The sequence below is a fragment of the Fundulus heteroclitus genome, chromosome 14 (genome assembly GCF_011125445.2).
Source record: "Fundulus heteroclitus isolate FHET01 chromosome 14, MU-UCD_Fhet_4.1, whole genome shotgun sequence".
Taxonomy (NCBI): domain Eukaryota; kingdom Metazoa; phylum Chordata; class Actinopteri; order Cyprinodontiformes; family Fundulidae; genus Fundulus; species Fundulus heteroclitus.
In genome coordinates, this window is record NC_046374.1 from 10,139,178 (window position 1) to 10,164,394 (window position 25,217).

The 25,217-nt window shown below is 45.5% G+C and overlaps 1 long non-coding RNA gene and 9 other non-coding genes across 12 annotated transcripts; 1 reads left to right on the top strand and 9 right to left on the bottom strand.

The window, feature by feature from the left end:
* Positions 1-3,687: 3,687 nt before the first annotated feature.
* On the top strand, positions 3,688-10,075 carry LOC118565657. 3 transcript variants are annotated; one of them, XR_004932507.1, is made up of 4 exons: positions 3,688-3,906; positions 4,816-4,920; positions 8,241-8,320; positions 9,668-10,075. It is a non-coding gene; the product is annotated as an uncharacterized LOC118565657 (long non-coding RNA). The 3 variants fall into 3 exon arrangements; XR_004932506.1 differs by lacking the exon at positions 9,668-10,075 and adding an exon at positions 8,512-9,451; XR_004932505.1 differs by lacking the exon at positions 9,668-10,075 and having other exon boundaries at positions 8,241-8,494.
* A 3,028-nt stretch (positions 10,076-13,103) lies between these two features.
* Positions 13,104-13,176, bottom strand: trnam-cau. The gene has a single exon. It is a non-coding gene; the product is annotated as a tRNA-Met (tRNA).
* Positions 13,177-14,380: 1,204 nt separating this feature from the next.
* On the bottom strand, positions 14,381-14,453 carry trnar-acg. Its single transcript has one exon. It is a non-coding gene; the product is annotated as a tRNA-Arg (tRNA).
* A 70-nt stretch (positions 14,454-14,523) lies between these two features.
* Positions 14,524-14,596, bottom strand: trnam-cau. Its single transcript has one exon. It is a non-coding gene; the product is annotated as a tRNA-Met (tRNA).
* Positions 14,597-15,632: 1,036 nt separating this feature from the next.
* trnar-acg lies at positions 15,633-15,705 on the bottom strand. The gene has a single exon. It is a non-coding gene; the product is annotated as a tRNA-Arg (tRNA).
* Positions 15,706-15,775: 70 nt separating this feature from the next.
* On the bottom strand, positions 15,776-15,848 carry trnam-cau. Its single transcript has one exon. It is a non-coding gene; the product is annotated as a tRNA-Met (tRNA).
* Positions 15,849-17,052: 1,204 nt separating this feature from the next.
* On the bottom strand, positions 17,053-17,125 carry trnar-acg. The gene has a single exon. It is a non-coding gene; the product is annotated as a tRNA-Arg (tRNA).
* A 70-nt stretch (positions 17,126-17,195) lies between these two features.
* Positions 17,196-17,268, bottom strand: trnam-cau. Its single transcript has one exon. It is a non-coding gene; the product is annotated as a tRNA-Met (tRNA).
* A 7,447-nt stretch (positions 17,269-24,715) lies between these two features.
* trnar-acg lies at positions 24,716-24,788 on the bottom strand. Its single transcript has one exon. It is a non-coding gene; the product is annotated as a tRNA-Arg (tRNA).
* A 70-nt stretch (positions 24,789-24,858) lies between these two features.
* On the bottom strand, positions 24,859-24,931 carry trnam-cau. The gene has a single exon. It is a non-coding gene; the product is annotated as a tRNA-Met (tRNA).
* Between the last annotated feature and the right edge of the window lie 286 nt (positions 24,932-25,217).

Sequence of the window (25,217 nt, forward strand, 5' to 3'; positions counted from 1 at the left end):
ATAGGGAAACATATGTCGGGCAAATGTGAATATTGTGAACAAGATGAAACAGTAGAACATGTAGTGATGTATTGTAAGAAATATGAAGAGGAAAGAAGGATTTTGGTTAGAGATCTTAATAAGGAGAAAATTAAATTTGATATAATAGATATTCTGCAGAAAAAGTCAAAAAATAAATGTTATCAATACTTATTTAAATATTTAATAATAACAGGAATAATTAGGAGGATTTAGTATTTGTAAATTTAATATTATAGATATAGATACATAAATATAAGTATCTTTGGGAGTATGGCCATTTTAACCCACACTCCTCACCAGTTGGTGGCGGTAATGCACACCGGAAAGTTGTTTGCCAACCGCCAATAAAATCAAGAAGAAGAAGAAGAAGTGGCTGTAACATTTTCTCCTGATCAGAGAAGCAGCGCCATGGCCAGAACCAAGCAGACCGCGCGTAAATCCACCGGAGGCAAAGCCCCCAGGAAGCAGCTGGCCACCAAGGCGGCCAGGAAGAGCGCCCCGGCCACCGGCGGCGTGAAGAAGCCTCACCGCTACAGGCCCGGTACCGTGGCTCTCAGAGAGATCCGCCGCTACCAGAAGTCCACGGAGCTGCTGATCCGCAAGCTGCCCTTCCAGCGGCTGGTCCGGGAGATCGCTCAGGACTTCAAGACCGACCTGCGCTTCCAGAGCTCTGCCGTCATGGCGCTGCAGGAGGCCAGCGAGGCTTACCTGGTGGGTCTCTTCGAGGACACCAACCTGTGCGCCATCCACGCCAAGAGGGTCACCATCATGCCCAAAGACATCCAGCTGGCCCGCCGCATCCGCGGAGAGAGAGCTTAGAGGCCGCAGGCAGCTCCACCACACAAAGGCTCTTTTAAGAGCCACCGACATGTTCACTCAGGAGCTTCTTCCTCCTATTCAGAAAGCCACCATAACAAACTGACCCAGCAGACAGTTTATGCTCATGGTTTAGCTCATTCATTATTAAATCACATCAGAACAAATTACACTTTTTCATTAACTTGGGTTTTTTTAGCCATCAAAACAGCTACAAGACAACATCTAGACTTTAATCCAAAGCTATTCCATCCTTCAGATTCAGCCAGATAATATAAATTAAAACAAGGCCAAAATCCAGTTCTAAAACAGAGCTTACTGTTGGAAACATACTTTATCATATCAAAACATTAATATGACATTTGCACAAATGTGGTTTAGATCAAGCTTTCTCTGAACTATGACATGAAATATGAAGTACAAATCTGAGAATATCTCCCACTTTTCCAAACAAGCTGCAGTTCATAAAATGCTGGAAAAAATGTGGTGGGTTCATTGTTTTCAATTAAATGAATACACCTGAATATTTTCGCTATTTACAGAAGCTGAAGTCTAGTCAACAATTTTGGATGCATGTTTTACATGGAATGACAGGTAAAGTGCCGCTGATGGCCAATCACACGCGGGTTTTAGGACTGACAGAAAACTCAAACTTTGTTGACTTCAGTGTTTATGGAGACCATTTGCACTGAGCGAGGGCTTCAGATCAGATCAGACTAGGCCTTAGAAGCCTTTGTAGTGTCCAGCTTCATCAGAGCCGGAGTGAGACAGTTTCATGCTTCAGACCGGCCCACTTAAAATAACGACCTATTATTTAAAAACATGCAGATTTATTTCATCCTATCCCCTTTTGCTTGTGGGCTTTGGGAATTTACTATCTTATTTTTTAATGCTAAAAAATATATAACAGGTCCCTGATATTGTTTGGTATAGAAAGCAGTTATAATCGAGCTAATGCCTGTTTGTTCACACACTGCTACAACAGCTCACCTGTTTCTTCCATACTAACAGGAGCAATCCGCTCATCACTACAGGATCCGCATCTGACAATAAATCACATTTTGAAATATGGGCTGGTCCTTTATCATATTGTTTTATAGTTATCTTGAAAAATTCCTTCATCGTGATAAGAATCTGGCTTTATCTTGACGACAATAAAATCCAACTAGTTGTGTCTGAAAACCCCGCAAAACTGCCATTATTAATATTTTTTACAATTCATCAATACATATCAATAAATTCAAAAATACAATTAGATGCAGTTATTGTGTGCAGTTTGGTAATAAAGAAAATCACACTTCTTTATGTAACTTAATTAAGCCTCGGTGAAACCTATTTTAAATTTAGTTTTAAAATATGTTGCATGTTTTAATGTTTCTAAGGACAGTGTTAGATAGTATTAGATATTAGTAAAAAAATGAAGATTGTAGAATTGTCAGTGTCATTTTACTTAATGTGCTACAGATGTATTATTTGTATACCAATGGGCTTTGCTTGTGTTTCACTATGTCCTCTTCCACCCACTGGCGCTGGAATGGGGGGGGGGGCATTGGCCACCCCATTTTACGGCCCTGCCCGAGCCGTGATCTGGCCCTATCACATCTGATTGTGCCCTGAAGCTGTGACGGAGCTTTCTCTCTCCTCGTCTCTTCTTTATGTTGTGCTTCTGCTGTCAGAAGAAGTCACAAACCAAATGTTAGTCTTTTGAAACCAGACAGCATCCGCGGCACGATTTACTTACATGTGCAATGAGTAAAGAAACACCAAATATCACCTCTGTACAGTTAAGGCATATGCAAGGCTGTATAGAGGTTTTGTTGGTGGCAGTAGGATAGGTGGAGGGAGCAGGGGGAGTGAAGGCTTCAAGCTGTGAGGTGGCAGAGAAAACTGCATCATAGTGAAGCCCTGATACCAGTAATTCCATAGCATCATCCACAAAGCCTTCATCTTCCTCTGCTTGACTAGCGTCCACATCTTCCAGAAGCCCATCAATCTCTTCCGAGTCCAGCTGTGGTTTTAGTGGCTTTCCTGTTGGATTTAATAGGTAGTCAACACCCAGCAACTCACCTATGGAAAAATAACAAACGCACAAAAATAGTAAAACTGTTCTTTACACATTATATAAATACATATTAGTGATTCAGTCATACAATAGTGCACAATAGTTTAACTAAACAGTTTTTCCCTTCACAGATTTCAGTTTGAAATACCTGTATATTTTGCAGAAGGTGTGAAGTTTGGTACACGTTCTCGTCCAAGCATTTCCAGGCACACGTCTGTGTGAGAAGACATGATGGCTTGCTGCTCACTGCTGCTGTGGCTCGATCCTGGTTCCACCCGTTAAGGCCTTCCAGGAGATAGAGCTGGAAATTAAGTAGATTTGCATTGGTTCCTGAAAGAAACGAGCAAAAGAAAAATCACGGTCATGCCTATGAATAAATGCTGGTTGATCCAGTTCTGATATAAAATATAGCTAAGTGGTATAATCGTGCTAGAGAGTGACTTAACTGGAATAAACCTGATTAGATGGCAGTGAAATGACTCGAGAGATGTTGATCCTCTTGCACAGCAGTACCTGGTGAGCTTGATGCCACTCTTGTTGATGCTGCCAACTTCAGTGTACAACTGAATCCCTGAAACATCCTGAATGCATTTTACGTGTCGTTTTTGCACACGCCAGATGTGATCCATCCTTGCAGGGACGTGCAGAGGGGGGGGGGCGGAGGGTTGCTTGAGCACCTGCCCCTTTGTCCCTGATTCTCAAAGTGCCCTTTTGTAGGGTTTATTATTATTTTTATTTTTTTATTTTTTTTTTTTATTTTATTTTTTTTTTTTGCGTGTGTGTGTGTGTGTGTGTATTTATGTGTTTGTGCATGTCCAAAACAATAATAATTTAGATCTACTGTTCCATGGTAACCGTGGCCGGTCACATGATATACTGGATCATGTGACCGGCCGCGTCAGCTTCACACAACGTGCCCTCAAGCTAACCTTACTGCCGTGACGTGCCCTGCTGCTGCAGATAACCACTGCGACTCCCGATTCCAGAAAAAGTAAACAACTGGTCAGGTAAGTAGGTGCTGCAGTGGTGTTAGTTTGTGCAAGGTTTATTGTTGCAAGATGAGTAGACTGACCGAGTAAAGTAAGCAATGAGCATCCTCTGTGCTGTGCAAATTTGCACACACCTCTCACAAGTTATAGCCCTAGCCAGCGGCGCAAAAAGTGGGTATGCACTATAGGGCACCGGTACTGGAGGAGGCGCAGAAAAGATCATAGTAAAATGATTTTCTGTATTTAACTTCTTTTTATGCACAATATGATTATGTCACCGATTAATTCCCGCCAGTCATTTTTAAATACTTTGATAATACTTTCATTGCCCCAGAATGTAGGTAGGTAGTTGCATCCCTGCCGCTAGCTAATTGACCACCACACACGCACAGCGTGCTATGGGGAGGAAGTACGTCAGGTTTCTGTTGTTGTTACTGTCTGTTTCAGCTATGTGAAAGTGCAGAGAGATATGTATCTTACTCTCAAACAGGTGTGTTTTTTTCCTGTTTTATTTCACCAAAACTGTGCAGTATGCATATTCACATCATTTTGGACCATTGCACAACAAAAATAATTTGAGTTTTGAATTTCTAAACTTCTCCTTATTTACACAAAAAAATTAAATATGCCCATATAGGCTAATATGCATACAGACAAATTGTATAACTTTTGGACCCTTGCTGTCATGCGCAAACTTAATAGTCAAACTAAATAAAAGCAAAAAAACATTTAAAAGGTTATTTCTATATCATTTAATAATTTTTTATTTTATAGCATTAGGAATAATAAAGGGCAAAATATTAATGGGTTAAACTTGTGGCTATGCAGTACAATTTTTTTTAAAAAGGTATGCAATGTCAATTTTTGTTTGTATGTGTGTTTTATGTGGATCAGATTGTAGTTTAAGTATCTTATTTCATTTTGCAGAGATGCCTCGTAAGGAGAGGAGGTTAAAACAAAAACAAAAGGAGCTGTGTGAGGCTGCAAAAGGCAGTGGATCACTCACCAGCTGGATGACAAAGAGCACAAAAGGTAAGAGCAACACATGCACCAGTTATTTATAGCCATATTCAGTTAGAGAAAACAACAGTAACAAACAAAATTTCAATGTTGTTCTGTTACATTATAATATGTATAGTGTGTTAATTATTGATTGATTGATACATTTATCGATTAATGATTAGGTGTATGGTGTTAATTAGATTAATCCAAGAGCAAATTCTGCCTGATTTCCAGATGGACAGGGAGTGAGTCATCATAGGTCAGATGAGGAGATGGAAGGAGAGAAAGAGGAGGAGATGGAAGGAGAGAAAGAGGAGGAGATGGAAGGAGAGAAAGATGAGGAGATGGAAGGAGAGAAAGAGCAGATGGAAGGAAAGAAAGAGCAGGAGATGAAAGGAGAGAAAGAGGAGGAGATGGAAGGAAAGACAGGGGAAGACACTGTGCCTCAGAGAAATGAGAGTTTGCTAGGAACAGAAAGTCAGGAGGAGCCAGAGACTGAAGGAATGGTCTCAGGGGTTAAGGAGCCCACACAGGATGTTAAAGTAGAGGAAGCAGCAAACCAGGAGACAGAGGTTGGGGTAAGAGAGGGAAAGCTTGATTTACAGATTACACAAAATGTGGAGGTAGAAGGAGCATCAAACCAGGAGGAGATTGAAACCAGAGATAGGCAAACATTCTCACACCTACTTGAACTTACTCACCCAAATGATCCTGCCCATGTCCTACAATTAAATATTAAATGTGATGAGGCCTTCATTCAGTTTTGCAACAGTATTGGACCGTGTCAACCAGCGCTCTCATCCTTTCCAAAAAATGAAGAGGGGCGATCATTTCAAAAGAAATGGTATGAGAACAACACATGGCTGGAGTACTCACCAAGTCTTGATGCCATGTTCTGTTTCAGCTGCCGTCTTTTTTTGTGTGAGGATAAATACAAAGGGCGCAAAACATGGAAATCAGAAGGATTTAATCGGTGGAGAAAGGCTCTAGAGAGAATTAAAGAACACTGTGCCTCAGAATCACACATGTGTGGTATGGTGAGGTGGAATAACTTAAAAAAGAAATCACTGGAGGCAGCTTTTGAAATGGGTGACCGCGCATCACAAGCTGCTAAAGACAGGGAAAGAGAAAAAAATAGAGAAATCGTGTCCCGATTACTGGCAACCACTCTTTACCTGGCAAGACAGGGTATGCCTTTTAGAGGAGACGATGAGACCCTGTCCAGCCAAAATCGAGGTAATTTCCTCGAGTTGGTGGAGCTGTTTAGCAGGTATGATAGTGTAATTAAATTACACCTGGAAGCAATAAAAGAGAAGCAGGGACCTGGTAGAAGACCTCTTGTCTCACTTCTCTCCAACAGAAGTCAGAATGATATGATCAAAGCTTTGGCCATATCAGTCAAACAAGTAATCAAAAAAGAAATCCAAGAGAGCAAAACCTTTTCAATTCTCATGGATGAAACCACGGATGCTGCACACACTGAACAGGTTTCTTTTGTGATTAGGTATGTGCATAACATGCAAATCAAGGAGCGCTTTCTTCAGGTGTGTAACATTCATACCACAAGTGGAGATGCTCTTGAAAAGATAGTTATAGCTCTACTGGAAGAAAATGGCCTGAAGTTGGAAAACATCCGGGGTCAAGGCTATGATGGGGCTGCAAATATGAGCGGATGCTTTAAGGGACTTCAGGCAAGAATTCTAAAAAGAAATCCAAAGGCCTTGTATGTACACTGTCAGGCTCACTGTCTTAATTTGGTGTTAGTTGAAAGTGCAAAGTCTACCATCTGTTTTGTCAGCTTTTTCAACTTAGTTGAAAAACTTTATAGTTTTGTGGCCAACTCATCCAAACGACACTCTGCATTTATTAAAATGCAGAAGACTATGTACCCTGATCGGCGTCCACTGGAGCTGCAGAAGCTCTCAGACACACGGTGGGCCTGCAGAGAAACTGCCCTTCAGACTCTGAGGAAGGTCCTCCCAGCTGTCATGCAGTTTCTTGAGGAAATGACACAGCAAGACCCACCAGACTCTTCGGCAGGTGATGCATTGATTCTTCTCAGGAGCATCAACTTTGAATTTTTCCTGTGTCTGGAGATCACCTGCCCAATCTTCCAGGTGACTGCGATGGCCTCTGATGCTTTGCAGCAGAAAGACATAGACCTAGCGACAGCATACAAAGTTGTAGATGGAGTTTTTCAGAGGCTGGCCTACAGCAGAACAGAGGTGGAGTTTGAGAAGATGTTTAAACAGGCTACAGAGAAGGCTGCATCAGTGGGCCTTGACCCCCCAACTGAGATTCCTGGTCAAGCTCGGAGGAGGAAAATGCCAGCAAAGTTCAAGGTCACTGCCACAACAGCAACTGCTGACCACACATTCCCTACTTTGCAGGACTACTATCGTGTTAAGGTGTATTACGTTTTTGTGGACACAATGACACAAGAGCTTCAGAGACGCTTTAAAGCTGAAGATAACTCCACATGGGAAATCCTGAATGCCCTCCACTGCCTGATAGTCCCAGAGAACTGGAAAACAGACCAAATTCCAACAGAGGCACTGCAAGCTTTGAATAGGCTCTGCAAGTTCTACAACATTGATGAAGAAGACAAATTGCAGACAGAACTAAAGGTCTTCCATAGTTCATACTCATGCCCCTCACCCATCAGTGTGACATCTATTCTTTCAGTGGTCAAAGAAAACAATGCACATCTGGTTTTCCCCAACTTGACTGAGCTGCTGAAGACTTATGGCACTCTTCCAGTTTCTACAGCTACTGTTGAACGCTCTTTCTCAAAACTCAAACTGGTGAAAACAAAACTTCGCACCCTTTGCACAGAAGAAAGGTTGTCAGAGCTTCTTTTACTGGCAATTGAAAAGGATATTCCAGTCAACCTCAGTGAAGTCATTGACATTTTTAAGAGCATGGGCAACAGGAGGTTGCTGTTATAACTGCAAAAAATAAAAATGCCACTGTGATGTGTAAAAAAAAACAAAAAAAAAACTAAGGCACAGACCCTGACAGAAACTGACAGAAAGACAGAGCCACCTTCTCTCTATTGTCTTTCTCCCACGAATAATATTACCCTTTCAGTTACAGTTACTTATACAATGTGAATATATGTTTGTTAATAAATACAGGTTGAAACCTTTAAACTTGAAGTATTGTTTGTGTTTGTGGCTTTGAATGAGCAACTGGTTTTTAAGCAGTCAGCCTTGGCAACAGACTCTAGCAATTCAGCAGTGTGGCAGGTCAGTCAGAGTGAGCCATTTTAAATGTTAGTTATCTTTGCATCTTGCATGAACACACACCACTTGTTTAATCAGCTGCTATCTCTCCCATGCTCTTTTTAGTGTCTGCACTATCAGATTAATACAGCCCAACTCCAGCAACACAGAAGCACCAACCCCCTCAACAGAAGCTGTTCCATGAGGTAAAACACAGACTCATTTCGCTTTGCACTGACCTCAAACATATATGTGAGTATGTGTGATAGGGTGTATTTTGATTCTACGTTCCATTATTTATAGTATGGGTTGGTACATTTCAACCAGTTGTACAGCAAGGTATGTTTCTGTATAATGTTTTAAATCCGTGCCCCATGTGCCCTCTTTTAACTTTGAGCACCCGCCCCTCCAACGGTCTCTGCACGTCCCTGCATCCTTGCTTCATCCAGCAGAGTGACACCCATCGAGTCTCTTACTTTTGGGCCCTTCAGCTGCTCCAGCAGCCGTTCAATTTGTTTGAAGAGTTGTTTCCTCTCCCTGAGTCCTCCTACGGCATGAAAGGTGAACAGGTCTGACTGGTTAGTGACTGGTGATCGGGGAGTGACAGGCAAACAGATTGGGTGGTGAAGTGAGCTAAATAAAAGCTGGCTGATGACTGAGAATAAAGTAAAGTGCAAACCAGTACCAAAATACAACCAACCTGTGACAGAAACTAAGACTATGACAGAACTCAAATTAAGATAGGCCCTAAACTTGGACAGAACACAAACTAAGACAACGGCAGAAATAGCTTAACTGAGATTTGGCCTTCCACCATGGAGCTGGTTATCCCAGGTCTCTGTTCTTGCTGGAGCTGCTTTGCCTTTGCTCTCCTGAGTAGGTCAAGGTCCCCTGCATCCCACTCAAAGATACAGGAGGACAGAGCCCTCATGAACGCAGGATACAGTGGATGAGCATCCGTCGTGCATCCTACAGCCAGCCGCCGCATGAAATGCCAGATGTCAAGCCGGATATGGAGATCTGGCCACTGTCCAAACCTGGCTTGTAGCTTGCTCAGTCCCTCGGTCTTACAGCAGCCACAGTCCACATAAAGCACCTTGGGAGGTGCAACCCCAGCCTGGCGGTACCGCTCCATCAGGCCAGCAGCCATCCTGTCCAGTCCTGGACCTTCCTGCACAGTCAGGACACTATTTAATATTTGGCCCATCTCGTTGCTAACTGAAGACACCCACAGAGCCGTTCCTTTGCTGTGTCCTGCCAGCTTCTTTGTGATCTAAAATAAAAATGGGATTGTAAATCAAACAGTTTATCTTGTTTATAGAAGCCACTGAGTGCCCTGGATTTCATAGCCTTTTTTTATGTACTTTGTACAATTAACATTTCACAAATAGTTATAAGACAAGTTTAATTGTTTGCAAAAAAATGTGTGATCCCAAACCTTTTAAAATGTGTGTATTTAATAATGTCTCCGTTTTTTGGAGGATCTAATAATAGTACTGAGGATGATAATAATTGTTATTTGCAATACACTGTTACTAACCTTTTTTGTGGAGTCCAACTTTAAGATGGTGCCCAAGGTGGATGTGATGCTGGCCTTGATGTGGTCTATGCGAGACAGGATGTCTCTGCCATACACAGACAGCAACCAGCGATCTGTGGGGACGTCAGCAGGCTCTGGGGGCTCCTGGCACACAACTGGAAAAAGGCTGGGCCTATTAACAAAGTTAGAGCACTCTTCAAAATAGTGCCCCAACCTATCTAGCCATTCTTCCCCGTGATTTTCTTTCAGTTGTTTCAGCAGCCGTGCAGAGCTGTTGCCCTGAGTCCGGTCCCGCATCAGGCGAATGACCCGTATGTCACAGGCATACCTGGAATTCAGAACAATAAGTTGTTTAGTTTATAGCCCCATCTACAGGTAATTTATTTTCATCATGCCTCGAGTGTCCATTTTACTGAATGTTTTACTTACTTTTGGGTCAGGATAAGTCGGAACAGTTTTTGGTGTGGCAGGTCAAGCTGATCCCGGATGGTCTGAGATGTTGATATATAAGTCAGATTGCACCCACTGCACCTGAGTGTCTCTGTCACCAGCAGGTAAAACCGATCAATGTCCAGGACCTTCCTAGCCCTTTTGTGGATTCCAGCACCTGTGAGATGCTTCCCACAAGCTCGGCAGAACACGCTGACCTTCCATTGGTGATAGGGCATCCACACCAGGAGCCGATGAGAAAAAAAAACGATCAGGTGTTGGCACCTGGTGGTAGATCAGGGCTGACCTGGGAGGCTCATACCAGAGCTTTAAATCTGGGCGTAGTTGGCGGGAGCGAAAGAGGGTATTGGCGATCCATCTTTGGTCCTGAACAGGGATGGTTTTCCTCATCTCATTGGGCAACCAGAAAGAAGCTGCATCCCCAGCTGCAGCTGATAACAGAGAGGTTGAAGGTTCTTGTTGAAAACAAAAGAAGAGATTTAGAAATCTGCATAAATGTCTTATTAAAGATTACCTATATCTGCATTAATTTAATGAATACATACTGCTGTACTCACAGATGAAACTGTCTCGCAGGTGTGTGCTGGCCCAACGCTAGGGCTCCTCACGGAGGATGGAGAGGGACTTGGACTCCTCACAGAGGATGGAGAGGCGCTAGATGTCCTCACAGAGGATGGAATAGGACTCCTCACAGAGGATGGAGGGGGGCAAAAGGTCATCACAGAAGATGGAATAGGACTCCTCACAGAGGATGGAGAGGCGCTAGATGTCCTCACAGAGGATGGAATAGGACTCCTCACAGAGGATGGAGGGGGGCAAAAGGTCATCACAGAGGATGGAGAGGGACTTGGACTCCTCACAGAGGATGGAGAGGCGCTAGATGTCCTCACAAAAGATGGAATAGGACTCCTCACTGAGGATGGAGGGGGGCAAAAGGTCATCACAGAAGATGGAATAGGACTCCTCACAGAGGATGGAGAGGCGCTAGATGTCCTCACAGAGGATGGAATAGGACTCCTCACAAAGGACGGAGACGGGCTAGAGGTCATCACAGAGCATGGAGGGGGTGTTGGTGTTTTCCGGGCCACCAAATTGGGCTTCAGTGAATCCGACAGAGACCCACCAAAATGGGATTTAGTGAACTGAAATAAACATATGTACACTTGTGAAGTAAATACAATATAAATAACTGTATCAAAACTAGCATAACAAAATGTTTTGTTCAAAAACTGATATTAAAGTTTGTTGCACAAAGCAAAATGAATCATATGAAGTATTTAGTAGACAGACAAAAACATTTACCTTTGACAAAGATGGAGGGCACCTAAAGAACGTTCGTGAGGCTGTAGCTGATACAGCAGACGTTGATGGGGAACCCACAGAGTGTGAGGTCACAGGAGGAGGAGGAGGCTGCAGTGCAGGCTACAAAAACATAGATATTTTAAGTGTAAAAGCCATCATCCAGCAGAATTGTAAAAGACATGACATGGCTATAAAATTGAAGTGATTGTAGTCAGAATTTACTTTAAACCAGATTACCTTAGCAGCATGAAAGCCACAGTCACAGGTCGCAGACCCTCCAAAAAGGGTGGTCTGACCACGGGCTTGCATGGGGCATTTATCTATCTGAAACAGTATAACATCATCTTATTAATGACAATTACTCATGTCTATTCGTCTTTATGGTGGCTGCACTTCATGCCATTTCTTCTGTCTTGGGGCTGGTCTATTTCCAGCATTTGTTAGCCAAACCCCATTGCTGGCAAATGCTTTAAGCCTTGCCATCCATTCCCCATCTCCCATACCTTTATGGCTCTTTGTCTTGGAGCTCATGTAAAGAAAACATTAGAAATGAGAAGAATCAAATGTAATAAATCAATAATGCACCTTTTGAACAACACAACAAGGATGACATTAAAGGATTTAAACACTTCAGAATCAGAATCGGAAATACTTTAATAATCCCAGAGGGAAGTTATTTAAATGCAATCATTTTATCCATAAATCTAAAGTTGTATAAGTAATTGTATACTGATTTTTCCCTTGCACAAATATAAGACATTTTTAAATTACAAAAATAGCTAAGTTATATTATTTCCAAACTCTGTGCATGTCTGGTATTTAAAATTACAGAGCTTCTTAGAACAGATTTATAAAATGTTTGTTATACAGCGTCCTTCAGAACGTGATATCGTTACACCACTATTTTATATGATCCATAACATATTATTTGTAGCTGGTGCTAAGAAAGTAACATTTCTTTCAACGGATGAGTACAATAAGCAGTATGAACGGACACTTACAGTAATATTTCTTCAACCAATTTTCCGACAGTTACTTTGAAAAAAATGCAACGTGATTTGATTTGTTTTCGTCGCTAAAATGCGACGTTTCTTTCAACGAAATGATACAATATTCAGTGGGATCGGACACTTACAGTAATATAAGTTGGGTATATATTGCTTCTACCAATTTTTAGCATGAAGCTAACGTGTTTTGATTTGTTTTCGTCTGAAGCAGGAGAATAATATATTATTTCTAGCTGACGAAAGACAAACAATATATTAAAATGCAACTTTTTTCAGCGGAAGGATGCAATAAATAGTATGAACGAATACATACAGTAATATTGCTAACTTCTACTCTTCCAAGGGTTACTTTGGGACGAAAATATCACTCTTCCGACGTTTACTCTGGAACGAACCTAAGTTTTTTTTTTTTAGTTTTTTTTCCCCCTTCCCCTGTCTGACGGGGCTTTACCGTGATTGGCCGGCCATCATTGTCACGGTCATTGTTGTGAGAGATTGATTGGCGTGGTCATAGTGAGGCGGTGTGAGACTGGCTGAATATTCAATGTGAGAATGATGAGGGGCGAACACTATTGGATGAGAAACGCCGACTAACGTGAGCCAGGTAGCGCCACTAGCCCTTTCGTACCATTACTGATGTGGTGCCGTGACGAGAGATAATAGGTACCTGAAGTGGACGATCAAAACAAATGCCCCGTGTGAGGGTTGAACTCACGACCTTCAGATTATGAGACTGACGCGCTGCCTGCTGCGCCAACGAGGCATGAAAACCCTGCTAAAATGACCCATGTCCGCTACCATACTACTATCAAGGATTCTGTTGTTTCCTCATGCTGTGATTTTTCTTAATCACATATTTTCATCCAACCTTGTGGAAAGTCAGACTATTTGTACAGACAAGTCAAAGGTCACCCTGTGCTTCCAGGGAAACAAAGAGGTTTGCAACAGTCAGATTTTTTTTGCTGCTCCTTTAAATGCTTGATCGCTTTGGGACCTGAAAAGTGATTTCTACCAGCACATTTTGGTTGAAATCTCAAATCTTCGTGTGTAAGTATCATACCTCATTTGAAGTTTGTATAATTGTAGTTCTTATAGATGCTTTGCAACAAAATAGGTGTCCATAAAACTCAATTAGCCAGAGAATATTTGTTTTCACATTCATACTTAGCAGTACCTTTGTGAGGCTATTAACTTTATTCAAGTAGTTTGACTGTATGAATGCCATATATTTACAGGGAAATAGATGTACAAAAAAACTAAATCAGCATGAGAATAGTTGTGTTATAAATGGACTGTTAGCACTACCTCTCACTAAGCTGTTGAAAGAAATGACACACCACAAGGCCTTTTGAGTCTATTAACATTGTTAAAGTAGTTTGCCTGTACAAAAGGCATGTATTTACAAGGAATAGGATGTCCAAGAAACTAAATAAGCGTTAGAATAGTTGTAAACAACAGGACTGTTAGCAATCCCTCTCGCTAAGCAGTTGAAAGAAATGGCTCACCACAAGGCCTTTTGAGACTATTAACATTGTTAAAGTAGTTTGCCTCTACAAATGGCATGTATTTACAAGGAATAGGATGTCCAAGAAACTAAATAAGCGTTAGAATAGTTGTAAACAACAGGACTGTTAGCAATCCCTCTCGCTAAGCAGTTGAAAGAAATGGCACACCACAAGGCCTTTTGAGACTATTAACATTGTTAAAGTTGTTTGCCCGAACAAATGGCATGTATTTACAAGGAAACGGATGTCCAAAAAACTAAATAAGCGTTAGAATAGTGGTAAACGACAGGACTGTTAGCAATCCCTCTCGCTAAGCAGTTGAAAGAAATTACAAAGCACATGGCTTTTTGAGACTGTCGTTGAGCCTGCTTGTACAAACGCCAGAGTACTTGTAAAGTCTATCATGCAAAGACATTTGCACCCTTCTCAATGCAACAATGAGATTAGGTTTTAAAATATCCTTGAGCTAGCCAGGAGTCAAACCTAGAGTCTTCTGATCCGTAGTCAGACGCGTTATCCATTGCGCCACTAGCCCTTTCGTACCATTACTGATGTGGTGCCGTGACGAGAGATAATAGGTACCTGAAGTGGACGATCAAAACAAATGCCCCGTGTGAGGGTTGAACTCACGACCTTCAGATTATGAGACTGACGCGCTGCCTGCTGCGCCAACGAGGCATGAAAACCCTGCTAAAATGACCCATGTCCGCTACCATACTACTATCAAGGATTCTGTTGTTTCCTCATGCTGTGATTTTTCTTAATCACATATTTTCATCCAACCTTGTGGAAAGTCAGACTATTTGTACAGACAAGTCAAAGGTCACCCTGTGCTTCCAGGGAAACAAAGAGGTTTGCAACAGCCAGATTTTTTTTGCTGCTCCTTTAAATGCTTGATCGCTTTGGGACCTGAAAAGTGATTTCTACCAGCACATTTTGGTTGAAATCTCAAATCTTCGTATGTAAGTATCATACCTCATTTGAAGTTTGTATAATTGTAGTTCTTATAGATGCTTTGCAACAAAATAGGTGTCCATAAAACTCAATTAGCCAGAGAATATTTGTTTTCACATTCATACTTAGCAGTACCTTTGTGAGGCTATTAACTTTATTCAAGTAGTTTGACTGTATGAATGCCATATATTTACAGGGAAATATATGTACAAAAAAACTAAATCAGCATGAGAATAGTTGTGTTATAAATGGACTGTTAGCACTACCTCTCACTAAGCTGTTGAAAGAAATGACACACCACAAGGCCTTTTGAGTCTATTAACATTGTTAAAGTAGTTTGCCTCTACAAATGGCATGTATTTACAAGGAATAGGATGTCCAAGAAACTAAATAAGCGTTAGAATAGTTGTAAACAACAGGACTGTTAGCAATCCCTCTCGCTAAGCAGTTGAAAGAAATGGCACACCACAAGGCCTTTTGAGACTATTAACATTGTTAAAGTTGTTTGCCCGAACAAATGGCATGTATTTACAAGGAAACGGATGTCCAAGAAACTAAATAAGCGTTAGAATAGTGGTAAACGACAGGACTGTTAGCAATCCCTCTCGCTAAGCAGTTGAAAGAAATTACAAAGCACATGGCTTTTTGAGACTGTCGTTGAGCCTGCTTGTACAAACGCCAGAGTACTTGTAAAGTCTATCATGCAAAGACATTTGCACCCTTCTCAATGCAACAATGAGATTAGGTTTTAAAATATCCTCGAGCTAGCCAGGAGTCGAACCTAGAGTCTTCTGATCCGTAGTCAGACGCGTTATCCATTGCGCCACTAGCCCTTTCGTACCATTACTGATGTGGTGCCGTGACGAGAGATAATAGGTACCTGAAGTGGACGATCAAAACAAATGCCCCGTGTGAGGGTTGAACTCACGACCTTCAGATTATGAGACTGACGCGCTGCCTGCTGCGCCAACGAGGCATGAAAACCCTGCTAAAATGACCCATGTCGGCTACCATACTACTATCAAGGATTCTGTTGTTTCCTCATGCTGTGATTTTTCTTAATCACATATTTTCATCCAACCTTGTGGAAAGTCAGACTATTTGTACAGACAAGTCAAAGGTCACCCTGTGCTTCCAGGGAAACAAAGAGGTTTGCAACAGTCAGATTTTTTTTGCTGCTCCTTTAAATGCTTGATCGCTTTGGGACCTGAAAAGTGATTTCTACCAGCACATTTTGGTTGAAATCTCAAATCTTCGTGTGTAAGTATCATACCTCATTTGAAGTTTGTATAATTGTAGTTCTTATAGATGCTTTGCAACAAAATAGGTGTCCATAAAACTCAATTAGCCAGAGAATATTTGTTTTCACATTCATACTTAGCAGTACCTTTGTGAGGCTATTAACTTTATTCAAGTAGTTTGACTGTATGAATGCCATATATTTACAGGGAAATAGATGTACAAAAAAACTAAATCAGCATGAGAATAGTTGTGTTATAAATGGACTGTTAGCACTACCTCTCACTAAGCTGTTGAAAGAAATGACACACCACAAGGCCTTTTGAGTCTATTAACATTGTTAAAGTAGTTTGCATGTACAAAAGGCATGTATTTACAAGGAATAGGATGTCCAAGAAACTAAATAAGCGTTAGAATAGTTGTAAACAACAGGACTGTTAGCAATCCCTCTCGCTAAGCAGTTGAAAGAAATGGCTCACCACAAGGCCTTTTGAGACTATTAACATTGTTAAAGTAGTTTGCCTCTACAAATGGCATGTATTTACAAGGAATAGGATGTCCAAGAAACAAAATAAGCGTTAGAATAGTTGTAAACAACAGGACTGTTAGCAATCCCTCTCGCTAAGCAGTTGAAAGAAATGGCACACCACAAGGCCTTTTGAGACTATTAACATTGTTAAAGTTGTTTGCCCGAACAAATGGCATGTATTTACAAGGAAACGGATGTCCAAGAAACTAAATAAGCGTTAGAATAGTGGTAAACAACAGGACTGTTAGCAATCCCTCTCGCTAAGCAGTTGAAAGAAATTACAAAGCACATGGCTTTTTGAGACTGTCGTTGAGCCTGCTTGTACAAACGCCAGAGTACTTGTAAAGTCTATCATGCAAAGACATTTGCACCCTTCTCAATGCAACAATGAGATTAGGTTTTAAAATATCCTCGAGCTAGCCAGGAGTCGAACCTAGAGTCTTCTGATCCGTAGTCAGACGCGTTATCCATTGCGCCACTAGCCCTTTCGTACCATTACTGATGTGGTGCCGTGACGAGAGATAATAGGTACCTGAAGTGGACGATCAAAACAAATGCCCCGTGTGAGGGTTGAACTCACGACCTTCAGATTATGAGACTGACGCGCTGCCTGCTGCGCCAACGAGGCATGAAAACCCTGCTAAAATGACCCATGTCCGCTACCATACTACTATCAAGGATTCTGTTGTTTCCTCATGCTGTGATTTTTCTTAATCACATATTTTCATCCAACCTTGTGGAAAGTCAGTTCTATTTCATAAAGGCTCCGCCCTTTAAGGCCGTCGCTAGTGGGTTTATCCCTTCGCGCGCGCGCGAGCACTGAAAACTTTAGTCCACGCCCACCTGCTGTGTGGGCCCCACTCCGGTCAGTATAAATAACGGTCAGACCGGACAATCGGCTCCCATTTTTTCTTCAGCGACTGAAGAGCACTGATCAAGATCAAGATGTCCAGCAGCAGAGGCAGCAGCATCCGTCTGTGCCTCTCCTGCCAGAACAGCTACATCATGGGGTTCGACCTCCATGCCGTGTGCGAGCGCTGTCTCGGTCCGCGGCATGCAGGGCGAGCCCTCACGCCCCGTTCCTCCTGCCCCTTCTGTGAGCTCCTCCCGCTGGAGGACAAACAGAGGAGGGTAGCTAGCTTCACGGCGGCCGCCGAGGAGGCTTTTCCCGCCATGGACAGCTACCCGCTGGACGCGTTCTTTAACGCTGGGCAGGAATCTAACGGTTCCCGCCTCAACAACGATGGCAGCAGCGGCCCCGCTGCCGCTTCTCAGCCGCGGAGCTGGGCCGAGGAGGAGCAGCTGGGCGGACGTTCAGCCGCTCCTCGTCTCCCGCCATCAGCTACCGCCCCGCTCCCGGCCGTTAGCGCGCTCCTCCTGGAGCTGCCAGCGATGATCCGGAGGGCAGCGCACCGTAAAGGTCTGGCTGTGCCGTTACCCCAAACCCCGCCTCGATCAGACGATCTGGCGGGACGGTTCGGTTCGGCTCACGTCCGCCGCCCGGACCCGATCTGGCCTCAGTATCCTGCTGTCACGGCATATCTGTCTGATTCAGCAGCTGAGCCCGCCAAATTAAAGGCGCCGGTCTCCACATACGCGCCTTTAACACGGGTGGAAGGATTCACCGAACGGTGTTTTCCTCCCGTCCCTCCTCTGGAGGCCAGCCTCGCCTCCGTGTTTGGGGTTGAGACCAACAGCCTCGCTGGACAGCGACCTGTTCCCCCCGAGAAACACGATCAGCTGACCGTGGGATTTTCCGACAGATCCCATCAGTGTGCCGTCCAGCTTGCTGCGGCCACTAATAATATCGCTCTCCTGGCCTTCGATCTCTCGAAGACGGCAGAGGAGCTGGATCTGCCGGCCGAGGCGAAGAACCAGCTCTGCAGCTCCGCTGACGCCATCCTGAGCCTCTGCGCGGCTTCAGCTGTCTGCTCTGCCCGCATTTCTGCCTGGCAAACGATGATCCAGCGGAACGTCTGGCTGCATCTTTTCTCCTCCATCCCGGAGGATCTGAAAAAGGAGATGCTGGGGAGCCCCATCAGCCAGGATGCCCTGTTCTGGCCTCATTTTAAGTCGGCGCTGGAGAAGCTCCAGAGGACCGCCGAGGAGTCGGATACGCTTCGGGACCTGGTGCGGCCTCGCTCCGGCACCCGCGTCCCTCGCTCCTCTGATGGCTGGCGGGACCGCCGTAACCAGCGGCAGGAGTCCAGACGCTCCACGGCTCCTGGACTCTCCCGCTCCGCTCCTCCAGCAGCCTCCGCCTCCTCCCGGCACCAGCAGCCCTGCCCAGCGCGGCAGCCTGCGGCCCAGAGAGGCCGTCATCAGCCGAGAGGGCAGAGGAGACAGGAGGCAGGAAATGTGTGTCATTTGGAATCTATGAAATGTTTTAAAATAAAACATAAACCTTCCTCAGAAGGCAAAATCCCAGCAGATTCCAGCCTTGCAGTGAGATCGGACGATCCCACAGCGGCGTCACACACATTCTCCACCCACGGTGAGCCGGTAGCCTCTAAACTTTCGTTTCAGACGCACCGTTACCTCACGAGTCCTGAGCGGAGTGTCCCTCCCACTCCAGCCGAGACAATCCCTGAGCGGCCTGAGCCCAGAGAAACTCTCTGCGGTCAGCCTAGGCTCACTGACGCTGCTGCTGCTCCTCTTCCTCACTCCTCACACCGTGGGAGCAGAGGAAAATCAGCACAGCGGCAGCCAGCTGGTAAACGACGTTTTACCCACGCTGACGTCTCTGGTGGTGTAACGTCAGGTGGAACCGCTCTTTTAGAGCAACATGTTCCCAGAGAACCTCCCTGCGCTCAGCCAGAGCCCACCGGGTTCTCTGCTGATGTCTCCTTCTCTCCTCCTCACTCATCGCGCAGTAGGAGCGGAGCAGAGACCTCGCTGTCACCACAGCAGCCCGCTGTGAAGCGACGTGTTATCCACACCTCCTCTCAGCTCGGCCCTGCTGCCCCTCAGAACCCTGAGGCGGGCCTGCAGGTTAAAGCCGTGGTTCGGGTTGACCCACAGCCCTTTCTGCTCGGGCCCCCCATGGGTTCCCCCCGGAGAATCTCCGAGGAGGACGGCGGCAGGGGCCCTAGCCTGGCTCGTAGCCACGAGCGCCACGGCGCAGCAGATCAATGCGCGTCCGCTCTCGGAGCGCTGCTCAGAGTGGCGGCGCGTATGTTCCCTGGACAGGTGGATGGACAGACTGATCAGCAGAGGCTACACGCTGCAGTTCCTGTCTCACCCTCCACGGTTCACCGGCATCGTGGAGACGGTTCTGGCCTCTCCAGAGCAGAGCGCTGCTCTCCTGTCGGAACTGCGGGAACTCCTGGAAAAAGACGTCATTTCCAGGGTTCCCCACGGGGAGGAAAACACGGGGTTCTACTCCCGTTATTTCCTGGTCCCGAAAAGAACGGGAGGAATGAGACCCATTCTCGATCTGTCCCTGTTCAACAAGACGATCGTGGAGAGACGGTTCCACATGCTGACAATCAGACAGCTGCTGGAGAACGTTCACCAGAACGACTGGTTCACCTCCATAGATCTGAAGGACGCATACTTCCATGTTCCCATCATCCCGAAACACATGAAGTATCTGCGCTTCTCCTTCCAGGGGATTCCCTATCAGTACAACCGCCTGCCGTTCGGTTACTCTCTGGCCCCACGCACGTTCTCCAAATGCGTGGAAACGGCGCTGCAGCCGCTGCGCTCCGCAGGAATGAGAATCCTCTTTTATCTGGACGATCTGCTCTTGCTGGCTCGATCCAGAGAGGAAGCGGCGGTGCAGACCAGAGCTCTGGCCACACACCTGACAGAACTGGGCTTCTCCATAAACTGGGAGAAAAGTTCTGTTCTCCCGTCCCAGCTAATAGTGTATCTGGGCGTGGAGCTAAACTCGGCCACCATGAGAGCCCGACTCTCACAGCCCAGAGCAGACGCGCTGTCCGCGCTGCTCCGCCGGGTCAGACCTCACAGCACAGTGACATCTCTGACCGTCATGCGGCTGCTGGGGATGATGTCAGCGGCCCACGTGGTGGTTCCGCTGGGTCTGCTTCACATGAGGCGCCTGCAGAGATGGTTCACGCGCCTGCGCATAGATCCTGTGCGCCACAAGAGGCGGATGATTGCAGTCCCTCCGTCAGTGGCAGCCGACCTGGCCCACTGGGGAAACCCGCCCACTCTGTCAGAAGGGGTTCCCCTCAGCAGACCTACGTCACACGTCCCGGTGTTCACAGACGCGTCGCTGTCGGGCTGGGGAGGGACGTGTCTGTCCCAGGTAGTGGGAGAGAAGTGGCCAGACCACACGTCTCTCCACATAAACGTGCTGGAGCTCCTTGCGGTGCTGAAGGTGACTCAGCATTTCGCTCCCCTGCTGCGGGATCAGCATGTTCTGATCCACACCGACAACAGGGTCGCAGCGGCGTACATAAACCGGCAAGGCGGCGTGCGCTCAGCTCAGCTGCTGAACGTGGCCAGACGGCTGCTGTGCTGGGCACGCACCAACCTGCTCTCCATCAGAGCAGTTTACATCCCCGGTGTCCTGAACAGAGGAGTGGACATCATGTCCAGAGGGGGTCCTCGTCACGGAGACTGGACCCTCCACCACGACCTGATCTCTCAGATCTGGAGCAGGTTCGGCAGGCCAGCAGTGGACCTGTTCTCCACACGAGAGAACGCACAGTGTCAGCTGTGGTTCTCCCTGAGCCCGAAGGAGGATCCTCCTCTAGGAGTGGACGCCTTCGCTCATCCGTGGCCACAGACGCTCCTTTACGCCTTCCCTCCGGTTCCGCTGATACCGCGGCTCCTGGACCGGGTTCGCGGCGAACAGCATCGGGTGATTCTCATAGCCCCCGAGCGCACAGGAGCTCCGTGGTTCCCCAACCTGCAGCAGTTGCTGTCAGGCCGCCCGTGGCAGCTGCCGTGGAGGGAGGATGCGCTCCTCCAGGCAGGAGGAGCGATCAGGAGCTACCCGGAAATAGGCCAGCGTCTCTGGGCCTGGCCGCTGAGCGGGAGCGCTTAGAGAGGCTCGGTCTTCCGCAAGAAGTCGTGCGCACCATTCAGGGCGCACGGGCCGCCTCTACAACAGCGCTATATGCGTCAAAATGGAAAGCTTTTGAGCGCTGGTGTGCGGAGAAAGGCGTGGATTCCATTTCATGTCCTCTAGCCTGCATATTGACGTTTCTCCAGCTGCTCATGGACAGGAATTTAGCCCTCAGCACAATTAAGACTTATACTGCGGCTATTTCCTCTTGTCATGAAGGGTTTGGTGACAGAACTGTCTTTAACCATCCTCTGACAAAGCGCTTCCTGAGAGGTGTACGCAGACACAGACCTGTGTCGCGTCCACTGGTTCCTCAGTGGGATTTAGCGCTGGTTTTGCGCGCTTTGGTTAAAGCGCCTTTTGAGCCTTTAGATCAGGCTCCAATGAAACTGCTGTCATTGAAAACAGCTCTGCTGTTAGCGCTGACGTCTGCAAAGAGAGTGAGCGATCTGTCCGCCCTCTCTGTTGCTCCTTCCTGTCTCAGCGTACAGGGGGACGGCAGCTCAGCTGTGCTGCGTCCTAATCCTGCGTTCACACCCAAGAGCATTACAAGCTCTTTCAGATCGAGGGTGATAACTTTGAATGGCTTCTATCCTCCTCCTCACAGCTCTGAGGAGGAAGTCACGCGCCATCTCCTCTGTCCCGTGCGCGCGCTCTCGTGTTACGTGGCGCGCACGGCTGCACTGCGCCGCACAGAGCGCCTGTTTGTGCATTACAGAGACAATTCTGCAGGACAGCCTTTATCTGCGCAGCGCCTCTCACACTGGCTGTGTGAGGCTATTTCTCAGGCTTATGTTTCCTCTGGGTTGGAGCCTCCAGAGAAGCTCAGAGCTCACTCCACCAGAGGGATCTCCTCCTCCACAGCACTGCATGGAGGAATGACAGTGGAAGACATCTGCACGGCAGCTTCCTGGTCATCTCCGTGCTCATTTATCAGGTTTTACCTGCGCGATGTCTCAGCTTTCTCCATGACTCATTCTGTTCTCAGAGTTCTGACAGAATGATCATTACGCTCATCTGGACAACCTCCTCCCATCTCAGTGGGAAAGGTTTATTCTCCAGTCCCATTTGGCGACCTCTGCTGTTTGCTGTTGATCTTCTCTCTCTGTTACCAGAGATGATGAAGACAAAACGAGCAGGCATGTTTATGTTGCAGCATTATGGTTCAGCTGCTAATTGTTTCCTGCCCCTCTCAGGGGTTGTTCGCCTGCTCCGTTCATTGTTAGACGGTTACAGTTTGTAACTTGTCCTCTTCGTCATTGGCAGCAGGTTTGGTTTCAACCTCTGCCCAGACCTCTGCGCTGTGGTGTGCACCACTACAGAGAGGATGACTTCTTAATGACTGAAGAGTGTTATCTCTGCGAGCCTTTGGCTAGTTCTACGCAGCGTTAATGTTACAGTTCATAACCTTCGTTATCACTGTTCACAGACTCTGGTCTGTCATTCAGCCTCCGTCCTGAACAGAGAGGTTCCTCCTCTCGGTGGTTCAGCTGCGCATTGCGCTTCTGAGTGCGTAATTACGCACACTGGAGGCTTAGGTGAAGTTCCTTGTGAGAACATGTGGTTTAGGCTTGTGGTTCGGTTGGACCCAGTGAGGCATGGACCACATCCTGCTTCGCCTTTAAACCCACTAGCGACGGCCTTAAAGGGCGGAGCCTATATGAAATAGAACGTTGGTTACGTACCGTAACCCAAGATTCTATGAATTGAGGCGTAGCCCTTTAAGTTCCGGGCCTCACTGGTTCCTGAATGGCTGAAGAAAAATAGCTATTTGGGAGCCGATTGTCCGGTCTGACCGTTATTTATACTGACCGGAGTGGGGCCCACACAGCAGGTGGGCGTGGACTAAAGTTTTCAGTGCTCGCGCGCGCGCGAAGGGATAAACCCACTAGCGACGGCCTTAAAGGGCTACGCCTATATTCATAGAATCTTGGGTTACGGTACGTAACCAACGACTATTTGTACAGACAAGTCAAAGGTCACCCTGTGCTTCCAGGGAAACAAAGAGGTTTGCAACAGCCAGATTTTTTTGCTGCTCCTTTAAATGCTTGATCGCTTTGGGACCTGAAAAGTGATTTCTACCAGCACATTTTGGTTGAAATCTCAAATCTTCGTGTGTAAGTATCATACCTCATTTGAAGTTTGTATAATTGTAGTTCTTATAGATGCTTTGCAACAAAATAGGTGTCCATAAAACTCAATTAGCCAGAGAATATTTGTTTTCACATTCATACTTAGCAGTACCTTTGTGAGGCTATTAACTTTATTCAAGTAGTTTGACTGTATGAATGCCATATATTTACAGGGAAATAGATGTACAAAAAAACTAAATCAGCATGAGAATAGTTGTGTTATAAATGGACTGTTAGCACTACCTCTCACTAAGCTGTTGAAAGAAATGACACACCACAAGGCCTTTTGAGTCTATTAACATTGTTAAAGTAGTTTGCATGTACAAAAGGCATGTATTTACAAGGAATAGGATGTCCAAGAAACTAAATAAGCGTTAGAATAGTTGTAAACAACAGGACTGTTAGCAATCCCTCTCGCTAAGCAGTTGAAAGAAATGGCTCACCACAAGGCCTTTTGAGACTATTAACATTGTTAAAGTAGTTTGCCTCTACAAATGGCATGTATTTACAAGGAATAGGATGTCCAAGAAACTAAATAAGCGTTAGAATAGTTGTAAACAACAGGACTGTTAGCAATCCCTCTCGCTAAGCAGTTGAAAGAAATGGCACACCACAAGGCCTTTTGAGACTATTAACATTGTTAAAGTTGTTTGCCCGAACAAATGGCATGTATTTACAAGGAAACGGATGTCCAAGAAACTAAATAAGCGTTAGAATAGTGGTAAACAACAGGACTGTTAGCAATCGCTCTCGCTAAGCAGTTGAAAGAAATTACAAAGCACATGGCTTTTTGAGACTGTCGTTGAGCCTGCTTGTACAAACGCCAGAGTACTTGTAAAGTCTATCATGCAAAGACATTTGCACCCTTCTCAATGCAACAATGAGATTAGGTTTTAAAATATCCTCGAGCTAGCCAGGAGTCGAACCTAGAGTCTTCTGATCCGTAGTCAGACGCGTTATCCATTGCGCCACTAGCCCTTTTGTACCATTACTGATGTGGTGCCGTGACGAGAGATAATAGGTACCTGAAGTGGACGATCAAAACAAATGCCCCGTGTGAGGGTTGAACTCACGACCTTCAGATTATGAGACTGACGCGCTGCCTGCTGCGCCAACGAGGCATGAAACCCTGCTAAAATGACCCATGTCCGCTACCATACTACTATCAAGGATTCTGTTGTTTCTTCATGCTGTGATTTTTCTTAATCACATATTTTCATCCAACCTTGTGGAAAGTCAGACTATTTGTACAGACAAGTCAAAGGTCACCCTGTGCTTCCAGGGAAACAAAGAGGTTTGCAACAGCCAGATTTTTTTTGCTGCTCCTTTAAATGCTTGATCGCTTTGGGACCTGAAAAGTGATTTCTACCAGCACATTTTGGTTGAAATCTCAAATCTTCGTGTGTA